Genomic DNA, 18,516 nt, shown 5'->3' with positions numbered 1-18,516 from the left:
ATATTCCAACAGAATGCTGCAAGCCAGAAACCAAGAAGAGAGTGTGCACAGGGGGAAAAGGGCGTGCACCTTCAGCCGACCAACCATAAACCGACAGCTGACTTCTCCATGGAAAAGAAGAGAAGGGAGAGGAAGAGGGGAAGGAAGAGGGGGAGGAGGAGGATGAAGAAGAGGGGAGGAGGAGGGAGGAGAGAGGAGGAGGGGGAGGAGGAGGAGGGGGAGGAGGAGGAGGATAAGGTGAAGAAACAATGATCAATGATGACCAAGAACAATAAAGTTACATCTTTAAAACAGAAAAAGAAATCGACTCCCCAGAGTTCTACACTCGGTAGAAACAAGATTCAAATATTGAGGTGACAATGAAGAAATTTTCAAAAATTAAAATTGGAATTAGCATACAAATGAGTTCTTCCTCTAGTGAGAAGATAACCCCAGGGGGAAGCACACACTCACATACATGAATAAAAAGAAGTTACAAATAGTAATAAATTTTAGCTGCAACAATAACATGGCCTGTGATGTTTTTTAACACCTGTGGAGTTGACATGTGTGATAGGAAGTCAGAAGAAAGTCGGACTGGGGTACTGTGGGAGCCCCGCAACATCAGGGGCTAAAACAGAATCTAGAGGGAACAGAGAGAAGGACGGATGCTGGGATCAGCCCCTTGCACCCTGGTGAAAGAACAAAATGAGGTGGGTGGCTCATAAGTAAACATGGGACCACCTCTTGATTAATCAAAAAGTTCGAAGAAGAAGGGAAACAAAAGCACATGGGACGATTAGAAATCAAACAGATGGAAACTAAAACCTGAACATGCTCTTGGCTGCTGTCAATGTAAATGGACTATTGGGTGTTGTGAAGATTGTCGGAAGAGATGGGTAACCAAACTAACAAACTATATGCTGCTTGTAAAAGAAATAATAGTCAAGGAACAGGAAAAAGCCACCCCGAGCAAACCCTGAACAAGGGAAGGCAGGTGTGCACTGATCAGACGTAGAGACTATTAGGTCAAAACCATTGGGAGGAGTAAAGCCAGGCAGTTCATAACACAGGAGTCCAGCATACGAGGAACCATTGCAAATCTGTGTATGTCTTATAATAGAGTATTAGCCAAGTATGAAAAATGACAGAATGAAAGGAGAAATGGACAGTCATTATCACAGAGATTACAAGTGAGAGGCTTTGCTTAACTCAAAACTCAGAGACAAAAGCTGTCTGGCTGTATCAGAAGTCAGCAAATAGATCCTTAGAACGCCCTCTAATGACAACTAAGCGGTTAATGAACAAACAGCCCATAGGCCAAAGGGAAAAGCAGTATGGCCATTTCAAAACACGCTGGGCAGAAAACATAAAGACCTGTCCCAGCATGCGAAGGCTGCTTCCACATCCAGGCTCCGGAAGAGAGTGTGGAGCTCTGAATGTGCGGTCGAGAAAAGGAAGGAGACCAGAGGCTATGTATACAGCATGCTCGCAAAGCTGGAGACAGTAATGAGCCAGACACGGAAATTCACAGCAACAAAGAGGGAAAACAGGCAAGAAAAATGGTCAAAAGAGCCTCACTGAGAAAACAGCAAATGCAATAGTCTCTTGTGCTAGACCGAAGAAGGGCAAAGAAGGCACCAACTGTCGATGCCAGGAATAAAAGGTGTCATGTGCGTCTCCGTTAAGCTTGAGAAGGTTTTATTACCAACTTGTATGCAGAGCTTTGAAGACTTAATCAAGTGGCAAAATCCCTTAAAAAGAGAAATCAACCACACAATTAAGAAGACACGGAGGATCCCTCGAGATACCTCATCCTGTGTTTACTGCTTTACCAAGACAACTCTAGAAAAGGTGGCTTCGTTCCTCATTTATTTCTGTTCCAAGGCAGAATCTCTCCCAAAGAACTAAACGGAAAGAGAGCGGGCGTCCCAAGTAATTGTACAAAAGCCACACACATCCTTCATACCCAAAACAGTCATGGTGGGAGGAGGGGGCATAAAAGACCAATTCCTCCCGCCACACAGACACAGAGGTCCCAGGAAAGTGTTGCTGGAAAACTGAGTCAATCAGAACATGAATGACAGCACTCCAGTTGAACTGGTGACAGAATGGGAAACTGCCTCTTCCAGAGTTGCTCCCTGTAGTTACCATGTGGACACACACTGAGGGGCAAACAATCATGTGGCCACTGTAATACATGCTCACCACGAGGAGACACCATTAGGATCGGGTTAGAAACAAAACTATTTAATCAAATGAAAATAATGCTCATACACAATGCCACAGCGAAATACTCAATAGGATCATTGCCACCAAAAATCATAACTGAGGCTCCAACTAGGACAAGGAAGCAACAAAGAGAAGAGGTAAGGACTGGATACAAAAAAAATACAACTCCAGATTCAATGTGCAAGGTAAGCCACACACCAAAAAAGGCAGTGATTCTGGATTCTGCAACTGTCAAGATTGGGCCATGAGTTAGTAAAATCCCCAGAGTCGGGCAGAGCTGACAAAGTCTATTGTGTTTATACACAGAGAACAATTAGAAAGCAAAACGTTCACAGGTGCGACTCAGAAAACAGAGTCAGTGGTCTGAGAAACGCACAGTGGGGCTGCATGGAGAACGTAGAGAAACGGAATTGGATGGAGGGCCGTGTTGACTTCCGTGGAAGAAGACTAAGTAATGTGGTCACTGATACTCTCCAACAGAGCTCACGCTCAGAGCAATGCCACTCAAACACGGGGATTCTACGATGTGCGTGTAAATGCCAGACATTAGAAATAGGTTAAAAGGAACCAAAAAGAGGAAAAAAAATGAATACTGTAGCTAGTAACCGTGCTACAAACAATTTTATTAGAAACATAGCCCAAAAAGACAGAGTCTAGAGCGGGAAAAATTTCCAACAATGTCCAATGAGTCTATGAAAAGAAAGGGGTTGCAATTTGGTGGGAAAGGGTATTTTAAGTAAGTAACCCTAAATCAAGAGATATTTATATACATAAATCCCACCATCACTCTAAGTCATAACTTTACGGTACACACAAAAAAATCAATTCCAAGTGGTTATAGATCTGTGGGGAAGTCAAATGATAAAACTCCTTGATAGCACGGGGGAGTATCTTTGAAACCCCAAGTCAGTCAAAAAGTCCTCAGGACACAGAAAACACTGGCCCTAAAGGAAAGACTCATACATGGAACTCATAAGATGAAAAGCTTATGTACATCAAAGTAATTGTGAGACCGAAGAGCAGTATATGGGAGCAGACATTTGTAAACGTGTGTCGCCAAGGAATTTCCGACTAGAAAATATGAAGAATTTAATAAGACTCATTCAAAACAAACAGGAGCTGTTAAGGAAAAAAGCCCACTATTTAAATGAACAACCACTATCTTAACTAGCATGGAAATCGACTGTTACCTATGGAAATAGGCAATGTTATCCAAATGGCCAATCAAATACGTGAAAGAGCATTCAACGTCATTTATTGTGTAAATACAGTAGGATGGCTACACCCTTTCTACTCTCCACTATAGACAGCAATCCCAAACGTGGAGGAAAAGAGTTTCCATACACAATTCTGGGCTGGCAGGTGGCATAGCCGCTTTAATCAACTGTTCAACATCAAAGCTAAATTGTGCCTGTAACCTATGACCCTTCACCTCTAGAAGATGCTCATCCTAAGGAAGCAGTGAAGTATAGGACGGTTTACAGGCCACAAGTGGTCCAGCATGCCTTTAGGTCTAGAATTTGATATGCTGAGACACAGGATCATGAGTTCAAGGCCATCCCGGGCTCCATAATCGGATCCTGTCTCGTGTGTGTGTGTGTGTGTGTGTGTGTGAGAGAGAGAGGGGGGGGAGGGTAACACTCATAACAGCACTATCTGTAATGAAAAACTAGAACTACCAAATGTGCATCATAGATTTGAAAATGGTGATATGCAAATACGAAATACTCTACAGAGACGATTCTATTCGTATAAAGCTCTAAAATAAGTAAGACTATTCTACAGCTCTGGAATCTGCCCTATTGGCAATCTTCTTTAGGATTCTTATCTTTGTTTCATGTGTATGAGTTCTCTGCCTGCATGTGTGTGTGTGCACGCCACGTGTGTACACAGTGTCCAAGGAGTCCAGCGGAAGATATCGGGTGTCCTGGAGCTGGGGTTACAGTTGGGTATGCGCTACCCTGTGCTTGCTGGGAACTAAACCCAGGTGCTCCACAAAAGCATCGAGTGCTGGGAACTGATGTGCCACCTCTCCAGCCCTGGACACTGGCACTCCTTCAGGAGCAGATAGTTACTGGAAAGGGCCAAGGACGTATGTATTTTGAGTGGAAAGAGTAGTAACATGGGAGCTCACTGCGTGGAAGTGCACTTCCCCAGGTGAACATTAATCTTTAATAACAAAATTTAGCTAAAAGCAAACACCTTGCTAACGGTGTCTCAGTATAACAGATGTGACACACGACAGGCTCGGCATGTCGTGACTTTGAAGAGATTTTTCCGAAACTCAAATCTGAGCTTTTACTTCCTGTTTCGAATATCTTAAGCTCTTCCTAACCTGGGCTTTGCCCCGCAACCAGCCACACTGGTTACCCCTGCTTTATCCCCCACGGAATTCTACCCCTCCAGCCCCATCCTCTAGATCAATTCAAGGCAGGTCCCTGCTCCCTCTCCCCTGCTTCCTCACTCCAACCACCTCACAGCTTCTCTTCCTAATCATTCCCAGGTCTCTCAAACGCCTCTCCTCCTGACTTCTGCAACCACCACATCCCATAAACCACACCTAGCGCCATACGAAAGGCCTGGCCATAATTCTCTTTCCCTCTAGCTCAGGATGGTGAGGCCATATGGATTTGTTCATCTGTGGGTCACCAGTGCCTGTCACGACTGCACATGCGGACACTCAGACTGACTGAACGAAAAAAGTTAGCGGGAGCCCTGACCACGTCTGCTTGAGAATTTTCCTCGGCCCCACAGTGTGGGATTTTCTCCTGCGCTAAGGGACATCTCCTATTTTCTGAAGTCACTTTATCTGGCAGAGAAATCGGCCACGACCCAGAGTTAATAATCAAACCAGTGAAATTTACTGAAATCCACCAAACAATGGAATCTCTCGGTCCAGATAAGATTGTAAGCTCTAAATGTTTTAAGCATCTTCTAATTCTGGCCCACTGTGGAGATTTAAAACATAAAACGGTTGAAGGTTTCATGTTCTTCCATTCCTGCCTGCAAAGACAGAGAAAGAAAACACTGAATTTGTCATGTTGCCAATTCTTTACCCAATGGTGTCAATTGATAGTGTTGTCCATTCCTAATGTCCCATTATAATAAATAAGGTTTATCACAATTTTTTTTTACTCAGACATTGTTAAATGCTCTTTCATTTGTGCTCAGTGGGACATACTGAGTAAGTGTCCCACCCATGCATTACCATGAGTGAGAGATCATAACAAGGACGAGTTTCAGTAACTTCACATAGTTCTAGTTAATACGTTATCCTTCTCCACGATCCAACGCTCCGGTGGGTTCCAACGTCTAATATGTGCCTTGCATGGGCTCCGCTGTCAGAATCGGAGCAGGGAAATACTAATCCGAATGTCTGAATGAAAGCCTGATGATCAGACTTTGAGAAGTGCTCCCCTGAGCTGGGAGATGGCTCAGTGAGTAAGAGCTTGACCTGAGTTTGGATCCCCGGCACGCACATGACAAGCCATGTCTGCGGACAGTGTACTTGGAATCTCAGTGCTGTGCAAGTGGAGGGGAGGAGTCTGGAGCTCTCTAGCAAGCCAGCTTTTCCAAACGGGTGCGGCTCAAGGTTCGATGAGAAATCCTGCCTCAAAAAATACGGTGGAAAGGGACTGAGGAAGACACGTGATGTCAATCTCTGGTATTCACAAGGGTGGTATCCACAGGTGTGCGCACATGCACACACATGTAAACACACACATACCACAGACAAAAACAGTTAACTAAAATAAAGAGAGATGTTTCCTGGCTGCGGCATGGCTCAGAAGAGAAGCGCTCACCTCCTATGTGTAAGGCCCTGCACTCCATCTGCAGTACCACAGAGACAGACACATGCTTCCTGTCCCGTTGGTTATAACCATTTCCTTGGCCACGTCGCATGCATCTACGAAGTCTTTGTGAGCTTAGCCCAGTTCTGAATGGAGAGCTAAGTGCAGAGACACATACTGCAGCTTGTTAACTGTTGTTTCTCGTGAGACTCAGTGAGTCGTCCAAATGCCAGATAACCAAGGCTGTGGGCTACATACCAAGAATCAGAAGCAAAAACAGTATTCACAAGTGTTCATTGCCTCTGCCTTCCTAGAACTCATAGTCTGGTGAAGATGTTATTGGTTTTTTTTTAAATCACATAAATACAAAGCTATAATAGTAACAAATGCGGCATCTCTTGCTTGGACCCCTGCAGCTGGTTCTGAACCGGTCTCCCCATTACTGTTCTTGGCGTTTACTAGCCATTCACTAACATGGAAAATTACTCCCATGTCCCCTGTCTATCTGTGCTTTCCTCTGGTCTTGGGGTCTTTTGAGCGAGGAAGTGATAATACCAAATTTCAAATTCAAAGAAACCGTGCTGAAAAACAGACTCTGCGTATCACATTAAGAACAGGAGGACCAGTTAGAAGATTCCTAAAATGAAAGGGAAATGGCAGGAGAGCAGTAGTGGTGACAAAGAAGAAAACGATAGGACCTTGGTGGCAGAATCTGCAAGCCAGGATTAGCCAGAGTTGTCTTGTATTTGTATTCACTGTGGATAAGCTGAGTAACCTCCCACCCATGCATCGTCATGAATAAGAGATCATAACAATTTAAACTGATTCAGTGACTTCCAATGGGTCTAGCTAGTGCACTATTATTATTATTATTATTATTATTATTATTTTGATCATCAAATATCTCTGAAAACAGCTCCTACTTGTTAGCTGGTGGTGTCTCCGCTTTTCAAGAAGGAGTAAAGAGGGAAAAACAAAAAGTTCAGGTCAGTTACAGTCTAAACAGCTGAACAAACGAAGCAACCATTCACTAAGCAGGTAGAAGAAATGGGCTGAATGGGCCTCATTTCGGGCACTCAGTAATCAGTTCCCTGTGATGTACTGGAAGTGCCAACAGCAGACAAAAGGGTGTGGAGTGAAGGGCAGAGTCTTCCAGTGGAGACACAAATTAGAGTTTTGTCACCATGTTAAAGTCACGAAGCAAAGGGGGTATCTTAGTTAGGGTTTCACTGCTGAGAACAGACACCATGACCAAGACAACTCTTATAAGGACAACATTTAATTGGGGCTGGCTTACAGGGTCAGAGGTTCAGTCCATTATCATCAAGGCAGGAACATGGCAGCATCCAGGCAGGCATGGTGCAGGAGGAACTGAGAGTTCTACATCTTCATCTGAAGGCTGCTAGCTGAATCCTGGCACCCAGGCAGCTAGGATGAGGGTCTTAGAGCCCACACCCACAGTGACACACCCACTCCAACAGGGCCACACCTTCTAATAGTGCCACTCCCTGGGCCGAGCATATATAAACCATCACAGGGGGGATTACCTAAAAACCAAGGTAAGACCAGAAAGGACGGGATCCAAAGAACTAGAATCAGGTCAATGGCAGTGTTTCCAAGGTCTGAGGAAATCCACAAATGAGGCTGTGGAAAGAGCAGCAATGTGGACAGAGAATCAAGACAGTCAGGTGCCCCAGAGGCCACTGTGATGGCCCAGTTGCTGTTCAGTCAATATTTGCTCTCTTTCCTTGCCCCACGGTGGATGGAAGATGCCACCCTGCAGTTTTGATTTATATTGTGTCTGCTGTGTGAAATCTTTGGCCAGCGGGAATGCTAGTAGGTACAATAAACGAAGGAACCTCCAACGTTCCTATAAGCTGCCACAACAAGGACATTCCCAGGATGCCCGCAGTCCCTTCAGCTCAAGTCCTAGAACCAGCACACAGGGAGCAGATCTAACACAACCCATAGCCCAGAGTAAATGCCAAATGAGTCACAGCCTAGAGCACAGCCACCAACCAAGCTCACCTTCCTTAGCCGAAATGCAGTTGGCCTGAACCAGTGAGTCAGAGTCAATGCAAGCTCCCGAGCTTAAAGGAGGCTGGTACCACAGCACTCCTGAGCAACAGCCACTGTGTAACCAACTGAAGAAACTGTCATGAAAAAAATGGCCAATGGTCAGATGTTACTAGCAGGCGGACTGAAACGGGGAGGGGGAATTGATCCCGGATGTGTCAAGGAAGAGAGCATTTTGTATTAGTTCCAGGAGGGTGGGGAAGGGGGTGGCGGTGGGGGGTGGAAAGAGGGAGGAAAAGAGGAAGAAGCAGTATCTATGACTCAAGTTTTGTTACATATGAGAGAAGAGACAGGATACAAACACTGAAGAAAAATGTAGGGGTCAGGAAAGACTTAAGATAGCAATGTCATGATGTTGGATTTGAAATGGATGGACATGATCCAGAGTTGGGTGGGGTGATGATTTCTATGGACAGGTTGAATGACAGATGCGCTAACCAGAGGCTATGAGGTGGTCTGTGGGTAAGACCATCTACAGAGGATGAGGAAGGAGGAGGTGACCCAGAGTACAGGAGAATGAAGAAAGACACCAAATGCTTATCTAGGACAGCCAGCTTTGAGCATTCTGGGAAAATGGGGCAGGATGGCCCACTGTATGTGACCTCACGCAGAGACTATATTTAGGTCTTCGAGTTTCCACTAAGTTACATATGATGAAACAGAGACCATTTAAGCTGACTGGACTCTACCTCCCCTGGAACCAACTCAGCTGTTAGAAAGAAGCAAAGAAAGTTGAAGAGATCTCTTAGGAGAATGAGCAAAAGCACAGAGTATTTGCATCTATCGAGATGACCTTCAACTACCCATGCCGCCAATCAGATGTCATGAAAACTACAGTAGCTATCAACTAAGGAGGTACAGACTCCAACCGAGTAAAAGACAGCAGTGCCATAGCCTAAGTCGGAGGAAGAATCTCGAGGAGTAAATGTGAACACAACGCCTGGGGCTATGTCATTCAACATGGCCGACACTAACTGGACTACTGAGTCGCTTATATGCGACTAAGGAACCAAAACTTTTGTTTTATTCTATTTCAACCCACTCACATTTAAGGATCTGGAGTCATATAAAGTGTCTGTTCTACAAATACAACCTTACTGTTTAGGGAGGAGTAAGTTTAATTTTAACTCCTGAGACGCAAATCCAGATGTTCTAGAAATAATAAACTACACAGCAGATTTTAAAGCTGAAAAAGAACAGCGTTCATTATCTCATTAATCATTTTTATATCGACTACATGTTGAAATTATGATGAATCTTTGGGTACACTGGCTTTAAAATCCATTATGAAAATTACTCTCTAAAATATGGCTATTGAAACTTAAATTACATATTGGACAGTGCTGTTCTAAGTATTAAAAGACATCAATAGGATCTGAAAGCATGACTCTCAGTTACCGATTGCTGTGGTGTCTATAAAAGACAGGCTGTCCATCACTGTCAGGGGAAGACTTATCCATGACTGATACAATCCGTGTGCAATGCTCAACTTGTACATCTGTGGTCAATGGGCATACACACTTTAGGGAAAATGGTCGTGCAGCAGCTTCTGCACGGAGCAGTAAAACAACTAGAGCTCAACTGGGAAAGCACCTTCCATTCACTCCCTTCTCAGTGAGGAAGCAACTTTACAATCTACAGAGTAGAATTAAAGACCTGAAAGAAACGGGTCCCAGAGTTGGGGAGGTGGCTCAGCGGTTAAGAACACTTGCTGTTCTTGCAGAGGACCTGGGTTCAATTCCCAGTGCCCACATGCTGATTCACAACCATCTGTAACTTCAGTTTCAGAATATCCAATGTTTCTTCTGACCCCCATAGACATCAGCCATACATGTAGTGCATAGACATACATGTAGGCAAAACACTCATATGTATACAATAAAAATAAATCCATCTTTTATTTAGAAAAGGAAGCTGGTGTCTGTTGATACTTTTGATACAGTCTATGAATGATTGTCACATTTTCAATGACAAACTGACAGCTCGGTCTTGTGATTCTAATTTAAAATGTGTGACAGAGTTTTAGACATGCGATTAATTTAGATTGAGATGCTTAAGAGTGTTTGATTAAGTCTAGACGATATTAATTTTGTAAGTGATAGAATATTCAAAGAAATTGGAGCTAATTTTCAGGAAGAGTTCACTTACTGGAGGCAGAAATGTACCCAACGTTTATCTGACTCCTTAAAATAAAAGTTCAGGTATATTGAATTTATATATAAATGTGAAAGAGTTAAGGTTTTAAGATGAAGCTGATAACTTGAAGAATTCAATCTGTGCGATCTGAATTGAAGTCAATGGCAGAGTGAAACGTGACTCATTTACACTCGCCAGACATATGAGGAAAATTACACGACATCTAAGCTGAACTCCCAGGTCTAAAGAGAACTGTTTCTCTTGAGATCGCCTGTGACGCATTACTTAGTAAGTTTCCTTTCTGTACATAAAACCTTCAACAAATAATGATTCGATTAAGTCCTTTCCTAATATGTATTCAATTAATCCTTACAACTAAATTCCACATGGTAGTAGTCTCTCCAGTTTGCAAGATAGTTATCGGAATACATTCAGATTGCTATAACGAATTTCTGTAAAACTGCCTGACTGACATATAAGCAACAGAGATTTTCTTGTGGTGGTTCTGGAAGTTGGAAGCCCAGGATCAAGGCACCGGAGATTGAATGTCTGGTGGGAACCCTCTTGCCGGTTCATAAGTGTTACCTTCCAAATGGGTCCTCAGATGGGGAAAAGATTAACAAGCCCTCTGAGAACCAATTCTACCGGTGAGATGTATGCTAATCACTTCCCAAAGGCCCCGCCCTCCAATGCTACCATCACCTTAGGAGACAGGATTTCAACATATGTTGTGGTAGGGACAACAAGAGTATATGGACCATTGCAGTAAGAAACAAAGGAGCTTCTCCCAAGATCATGAAGCCATAAAGGGGATACAGTCAGGATTCAAATCCAAGTCATCTTCTCTCATTGCTCTTAAGCACGGGAGAAAAAAAAAACAGTGAGTTTTAATAAGCAGTTGAGAGTGTAACCAAATTTCTGGTTCCTCTTTTTCTCCATAATTATAACCTTTCCTTGAGGAATTCCAGGAAAACCCCATTGGGTACTGGAATGACCCAGATAGAAGCTGGTTTTCTTTTAAGACTTCTGAGCGCAGATCCCAGCCGGGAGTGCCCAATGGTTACGGGGTAGTTTTAGTCTATTTTCTTTTTTAATCGTTTAGATGTACTTGTCTGTGTGGCACATGCATGCCAGGTGCTTGTGGAAGTCAGAAGGGGGCATCAGGTCCCCAGGAACTGGAGTTATAGGTAGTCATGAGCCACCATGTGGATTCTGGGAACCAAAGCCCCGCCGTCTGCAAGAGCAGCCAGTGCTCTCAACCACTGAGCCATCTCTCCAGCCCCAGTTTTCTTTTCTCTTTTCATCCTGTGCCCTTTCCAAAATAATCCCCAGTCTAGGACCCAGCTTAAGACAGAGGATTAATGGTCACTCTACTTATTTTTTCCTTTAATTCTAGAAACATATTTTATGATAAGTCCTCTCCCTCCTTCTGCCCCCAGAGTCCACCAGTCATCTGTAGCCATCTTAACAATGATGGCCCCTCTCTTGCCTACCTCCTGAGGTGTCAGCTCCTACCCCGAGGTGAGCGTGCCTGCGATCTCCAATCTGCCCACTAGGTTGCCCTGAGTGCCAACTCTTTCCTGAGTATGCATAAGCGAAATGTCACCTTACCTTCCCTGCAGCAGGAAGACATTCTGGGGCTCCTGGTAATTAACAAAGCCACCCTAGTCATTGTCAGTTAGTCACACACATCATGTGCTCTCCATTTAACAACTGCATGTTGGATACACTGTGTTAAGGAGACAGGAAGTGGAGATGGGAAGAGAGAGCTTCTACAGTATGTTTAATAGGGTTCCTGGCACCAAGTAAATGCTCCATAAATAAAAACTAAAATAGTATTTGTTGTTTAGAAAATGTATCTACAAACTAGGGATGATTGCTGCTTTTATAGATACCTGTCTCGTATTTAATCCCACTTCTTACCTAGCTTACAGAATAAAGGCCCCTGAATTTGGAACTCTTAATCACTCTTCTATTGAGAACAAGGGGACACATGTATTGGGCAAGGAGCAGACAGGAGGCATCGGATAAGACATGAACATTCAAAAGTGTAAATTGTGGAAGATCCACTCTCTGTTCTCTTTGACTAAAAGAATAATCAAGAGCTTAGTCACAGCTGGTGCCATAAAACTAAGCCAGCTACTGTTTCCTGTCTCTCACCTACAATCTCTTCAGTCAGACATGGACCTCCAGATCCAAATAGGTTGAAGATGGAATGGTACGATTTGATTTCTAATGACACGATTCAAGTGATTAAAACTTCAAGTATCATAATGCTCTCGGAACATAGGAAGCTAATACTTCACGGGACCTCAGCCAGTTCTGTCTTGCCTTAGAACAATGCTGACTTTGGAACTAGATGGAAACACCGTAAGTTTATATGACATGAGAAGTCTTTGAAGAATCTAATTAAGGAGAACAGACTTCTGCCTGCCTGAAGCACACGTAACTCCCAGTTCTTGTTCTTTGGAAGTGGACAGGGGTTTTTGTTTGTTTGTTTGTTTTGTTTGATTGATTTTGTTTTTGTTTTGTTTTGTTTTCCAAACACAGCCTGTAAAGTTCTTAGAGGAGGGAGGCAGACAGGGAATTCTGTTAAAAGAGAAAGAGAGTAAGAAAGAAAAGCCACAGAGTCCTTAGGATGAGTCAGAGACAGCCCAGGAAAGGATAATGATCCAAAATAAGGCCCCCTCATGAGACAGTGGGAATAACAGACACTTCTGTGGCATATTTACATGAATGCAGCAAAGCCAACACCAGGGGAAATATGTGTTCTTACAGCATATGAATTCACATAATAAATGAAACATCAAACCCCTTCAGAAGTTCTTCTTTTAATTAATTAATATATTCCAGAGTCTATGAAGAGAATACTAATAGAACCAAGCAAGATGACATATGTCTATAATCCCAGCACTAAGGAGAATGAGGTAGGAGGAATATAAGTTCATGGTCAATTTCAGATTCATGGTAAGCTTACGACTAGTCTAGCCTGGGCTACAGAGTGAGACCCAATTCCAAAACCAAACAAAAAAATGTGGCAGTGCATGCATTTCCTCCCAGCATCCCAAGGCAGAGAGGTAGGCACAGCTCTGGGAATTTGAAGCCTGCTTGGTTTACATAGTCCTGGGATAGCCAAGGTTATGTAGAGACCCTGTTGGCCCCACCAAAAAAGAAAAACTAAATAAATTTTAAATCATGGGCTGGGGGACACTTTTCGTTAACACCTATAATCTTGACACTCACGAGGCTGAGACAGTCCAGCCTGGACACTTGTTTTAGGTCAGACTAGACTACGTATTTAGGTCCAGAACAGTCCCGTCATCACCCTAAAGAAAACAATGCTGGCACATGCCATTATACGCTATAAAGAAACATGTCTTGTTCTGTGGCCTCAGGTTTTGTTTCTTCTTATGAAAGAGATGGGGAAAAAATAAGGAAAAATGTCCACGCATAATCATATAGTTATTTCTATACTTAGCATGTATTGCCAAATAGAAAATAAAGCTTGAGGCGTTGCTTGACTGAAAGCTAAATTTTGGTAGATTTTTGTGCACCTTTAAGTTAAATTAACAGAGAAAAACCATCAGCGTCACCATTCATAAAATAAGGACAATGACCAGTACCTGTCACCTAAGGTTCATGTATAGAAAATAATGAGTTCATATTTTTAAGCTACTTAGCATAGTGCCAGGCACACTGGCTGATATTGATTGGCTGGCTGATAGATTGATTGATTACCTGGCTGCTTTAAAAAAAAAAAAAAAAAAACAGATGGAAATCCAAATGACTACCATCAAACAGGGGCTTAGAAAAAAATCAATATATAACCAGAGAACATGTCAGATAAGATCACAGAGAAGCCCTTTCCCAATCAATGAATAACTCAAAAGCTTGAGTAAATATCTATTATTCTTCAATGGAACTCTACCTGACGCACCGTGTTGTGATCAAGCTGTATAAAGGGCTACGTCTGGCCTGAATGCCTATAGTTCGACATTAGGGAAGACAGCTGACGAGGGGCCAATACTCAGAACACAGCCCTTTCAGATGTACCCAACACTCTGGACAAGCATAGCATTTTAGATTCGCTGTGATCTTGAGCATGTAACTTGTATTCCGGAGCCAAGTGGATTCCATGGCCATATGGGGAGAGAAAAAGAATGTGTTCTCTGGCTTTCCTGTGTGGTTTGCAATGTTCAAAGTGCAGATAAGCCAAATGTGCAATTTAGTCAGAGTGGGAAAGTGGGTCCCAGCCACCAGAACCAGCACCCCCCCCCCATGTGAAAGTGTCTAGTCTCAGAAACCCTGGGAAATGACCCTGGTTAATTGCCAGGGAATCCAAACCAGGAAGAGTTAAAACATTTGGAAGCACGAGAGTCTTTCTTCCCTGCTGCCTGAACACTGTGCCTCCAGGCCCTTGGTGTGAATGGACCTCCTTCTCACCTGCTGGACCCTCAGTTCCTGGGGTTTCACCTTTGACTGGGTTTAAGGGAAGAAGCGGGAATCTAGCCTAAGACACTCGAGGATGTGTGTGACAGAAGTACTCCAACAGAAGCCAAAATGCTCCTGTCCACCACAGCACCACGGCAGACGACCACAATGAAGAGGAAGGCTTGTGATGTAGTTTCTCATCAATGCACACCATCACGCGCTGAGTTCTAATATGACATGGTGAGTCAAGAAATAAAGTGAAATAAAATCAAAGAAATAACCAGAGTCTACATAAAACAAATATTCTTCAACCGAAGAGTTCCGATAGCTTCATCTGTTAGAAGAAACTACTTGGTTCACATTTGTTAACTGTGTCTGAATCGACGCTAAGTGCTATACACGTAGGGAAGAGAAATCAGTCGTTTTCTTGGAACTACACTTCTATCTCACAAATATAAGCATGTATGTTTTCCACCCAGCACTTAGAGTTTACAATATGGCTTTAAATTATTGTATGTTACCATCACTCAAAGCGCAAGACTGGAAAATAGCCACAATAGTTTTTCTACCGTATCAGTCATTACTAATAGTCTATGCCACCAAATACCCCTTCCTGTCACCATGGCCAGCCGCTCTCCACCTGTTCTCTGCACAGCAGTTATGATCAATACCCACCGTGCACAGCGGCTCAGGAAATGATACCTTGTATTTATAGCATTTCGCCTCGAGGTCTCAGGGTCGCCCTCTCTCCAGCCACATATCTAAGCCTAAGTGTCTGGGTAAGGAGGTCATTAAGAACCGATTGCCCTTCAGCAATGGGATTTTATAAATGCTACCACACACCGCACTAGATGTGATCGTGTTATCAGAGGGCAACCAGAAATTGCAAAAGAACGAGGGCCCAGAAACAGGAAATGGACGGAGGTTAAGTGGCTTTAGGCTGCCGGGTAGGCTTTATGATTGCAGACAACTGACTCTGAACCCCACGAAGGTAACAGCAGTTTGAAGTTAAACAAAATTCCTTGGCTTGCTTCGGTGTCTTTGTATACATCTGATACACGTAAAGAACAGAATTCGAGGGTGGACCCACCATCCCACCAATTACCAGACTGTGTTCTACAACTTAGACCAAAAATCAAGGCCAGTTTTTACTTAGTAAGATTTAGACTGTTAAACAGGAAAAAGATGAGAGCACCCTTGAGAATCTTGGAGAGTCATGACCAGTCTTTCACACCTAAGGGCATGCTTGCTTCTCCCAAGTGGCTGATCTGAGTTCCAAGTCCCTAAGGTATGTTTTTTTACATTTCCTACTGCAATAGCATGGCCATCCCCTTTCCCAGTGTGGCTTTAGCACCTGGTGATAACTCACACTCCAGAAAGCCAATGATATAATATGTAATCGTAAGACCACGTTTCTGTAAGTCAACCAAGACAGTTGGGCAGTGCATTCAATCCGTGGCTGTTTACTTCTATTTACTTGTTTTATTTCGGAAGGAAGCAAAAACAAACAAACAAAAAAACAAACAAAAAAGACAGGGTGTTGTTTGAAGACACCAGACTATTGGATCTCGTACCTGCATGAGTTGGCAAGGAAGGACAAACAGGAGAAGATCGCTTATCTTGCTATAGTAACATTAAGCAGCTCTGGGCTTCAACACTCTTAATTGGGAGCCACAACTGCCCAGGCTAGAATTCCCAGTGTGGGTTTCATACAGCTACACGTACAGAGTCCTTGAGCTTGAACGTTAGGATTACTGAAAAAGAGCTTAAATAAAGCTGCACTCCTGGTACCTTAGAAAGAACTCAAATTGTATTTTTAGTACCAAGCAACTACATCCTGTGACTATATAACTCGCCTTCGTCTTGATGGTCTGATTGCCTCTCCGGCTGAAATGAGAAAACGCTGATGTTCCTCCTCAGCTCCCCTTCTCAACCCCGCTCGACTTCATTCGAATCAGGCTCCTGCTTCATTACCTTCATCAAAGAGTGGTTAGCAGAGCATCTGTGAGCCACTCTGCAGGTACACCTCAGTTTAAAAACAAGCCCAGTTGTGGAATAATCTGAAAATTACTGCAACGTAAACCCTCTAGTTTCCCATACAGTCTTATAATGAAGTGGCATTACTCAAAATTGTTGGCACATGAGAGAGAACAGGCTTGGGAACCCAGCAATCAGCAAGCTAACAGGTGTTGGAATCCCAAAGAAGGGGGGGGGATATTAAATAATCACTCGGGGGTGGCACCTCCTGTAGCTCTAATACCCAGAATTCTAATCAACTCAGCCACAACTCAGAATGATCGGTGATACTGCTTCATTAACAACAATATGAGCTAACAAAAAAAAGAAAGAAAGAAAGAAAATACAGTTCCTTTCATTCTATAAAACATTCTCTAACCTACTTAAACATGATTTTTCTAAGTTGAGTTATACAACTTAATCAGGTGGGTAATTTTCCAGTTATCAACACAGCGTCTGTCCCCAACTAATACAAATAACATCGGCACATGTATAATATCCTTAACTGATCACCAGTAACCCTGAAAAGTATGTTTTCTTTCTCTCATAATAATACATATCACTTCTAGTACTTCCCTAAAAGTCTTCACTGTCACATTTTAAATTGTATTCTTTGTGTCTGCAACAAACTATCACGAAATGACCTGCTGGCTTGGGGCCATTGAAAAGGACTGGTACCCACAACTCGAGCAGTTCCCTGTCGGGTACCCCAATGCCCTTGGCAACTGCAGCACAGTCCTTGCCACCACACTGGTAAACACCGATGAAAACGCTGCCTGGATACCTGCCTCCGAGGATGCTTTGGATGGCTCCCTTGCATAAAAAAAACACAAGGCATTTTCCACTTGCCTAAAGCGTGAACACAATATCTTCCAAAAACAATAGCAAGGATGTCTGTGCCAAGTATCTCCTCCAGGAGATATTGGTCCAGCTAACAGCTCTGGAAAGGCTAGATGAGAAATCTGGGCTCTCTCTCCCACCATGCAGTTCCAGATTCAGATCCAAAACCTAGAGGAACTTCAGACACCACTTCTAAATGCGTGGACCACAAGCGTCAGAAGGAGCTGACTTTTCAAAGATTTGTCTTAAATTAAAAAAAAAAAAAATCTCTCATTTGCTCCTTACACCTCCTATCCTATTCTGTAAGGAATTAACCATGAAACACGAAAGTCCTAGGGTAATTCTGTTTCCTTCTTTTCCTCCTAAAGGCGAAGGAGAGAGGTGGAAGGAAAAAGAGAGATACCCGGCAGGTGGGTATGGCTCGGCCCGCCCCTCAACTTGGTCCGGACAGATCAGGCGGTGTAGAGGGCTCTGCTCCGCAGCCCGGCGCGTGGCCCGAAGTTTGCCGCGGGTGCTGGGCTCGCGGGGCTCCGGGAGGCCGTGACGGTGGGGTGGCATCAGGGTAGCCCCGCAGGGCGTCCGGTGCATCCCCACAGCGGCTGGACCCCGCGCTCCGGGGACCCTTCCTGGGTCGCGCGTACTGGCGCGCGCCTTACCTGACCAGCGGCGGCGGGGGCCGCGGGAGGACGGACCGGAGGATCGATGGGAGGACCGAGAGCCACTCCGGCGGCGGCGCCGGGGATTGAGGGAGGCGCGGTGGAGGAGGAGGAGCTCGAGAGCCGCGGGCGGGCGGGCCGCTTTGTCTCTACGGCACACAGCCGACCCTACGTCACCATGGCAACCGCCAGTGCCTGGGCCGGCCCGGAGCTTGAACCCCTAAGGCACCGCGGTCCGGGACCCCGCCAGCCCCGAGACCTACGCCCTTCTCAGCAGTTGGGCAGTACCCAGAAGACAAGGACCCCACCCCCCAACACCCCGAGCCACCTCCAGTGTAGACACTCCCGGGTCTCAGAGT

At 44.2% G+C, this 18,516-nt stretch overlaps 1 protein-coding gene across 2 annotated transcripts in view; it reads right to left on the bottom strand.

The window, feature by feature from the left end:
- The window catches only part of Rnf182 (ring finger protein 182), a 47,238-nt gene extending 28,991 nt beyond the window's left edge, over positions 1 to 18,247 (bottom strand). The window contains exon 1 of one of the 2 annotated variants that reach the window (XM_032885192.1): positions 18,158 to 18,247. The gene's annotated coding sequence lies outside the window, so the exon portion shown is untranslated. Of the gene's footprint in view, positions 1 to 17,904; positions 18,005 to 18,157 lie in introns of those variants that run through there. The other variant, XM_032885193.1, reaches the window with a different exon arrangement.
- Positions 18,248 to 18,516: the final 269 nt, after the last annotated feature.

The sequence above is a fragment of the Rattus rattus genome, chromosome 14, assembly GCF_011064425.1.
Source record: "Rattus rattus isolate New Zealand chromosome 14, Rrattus_CSIRO_v1, whole genome shotgun sequence".
Lineage (NCBI taxonomy): Eukaryota > Metazoa > Chordata > Mammalia > Rodentia > Muridae > Rattus > Rattus rattus.
Note: the sequence above shows the minus strand (reverse complement) of the source record. Positions and strands in the feature narration are given on the sequence as shown.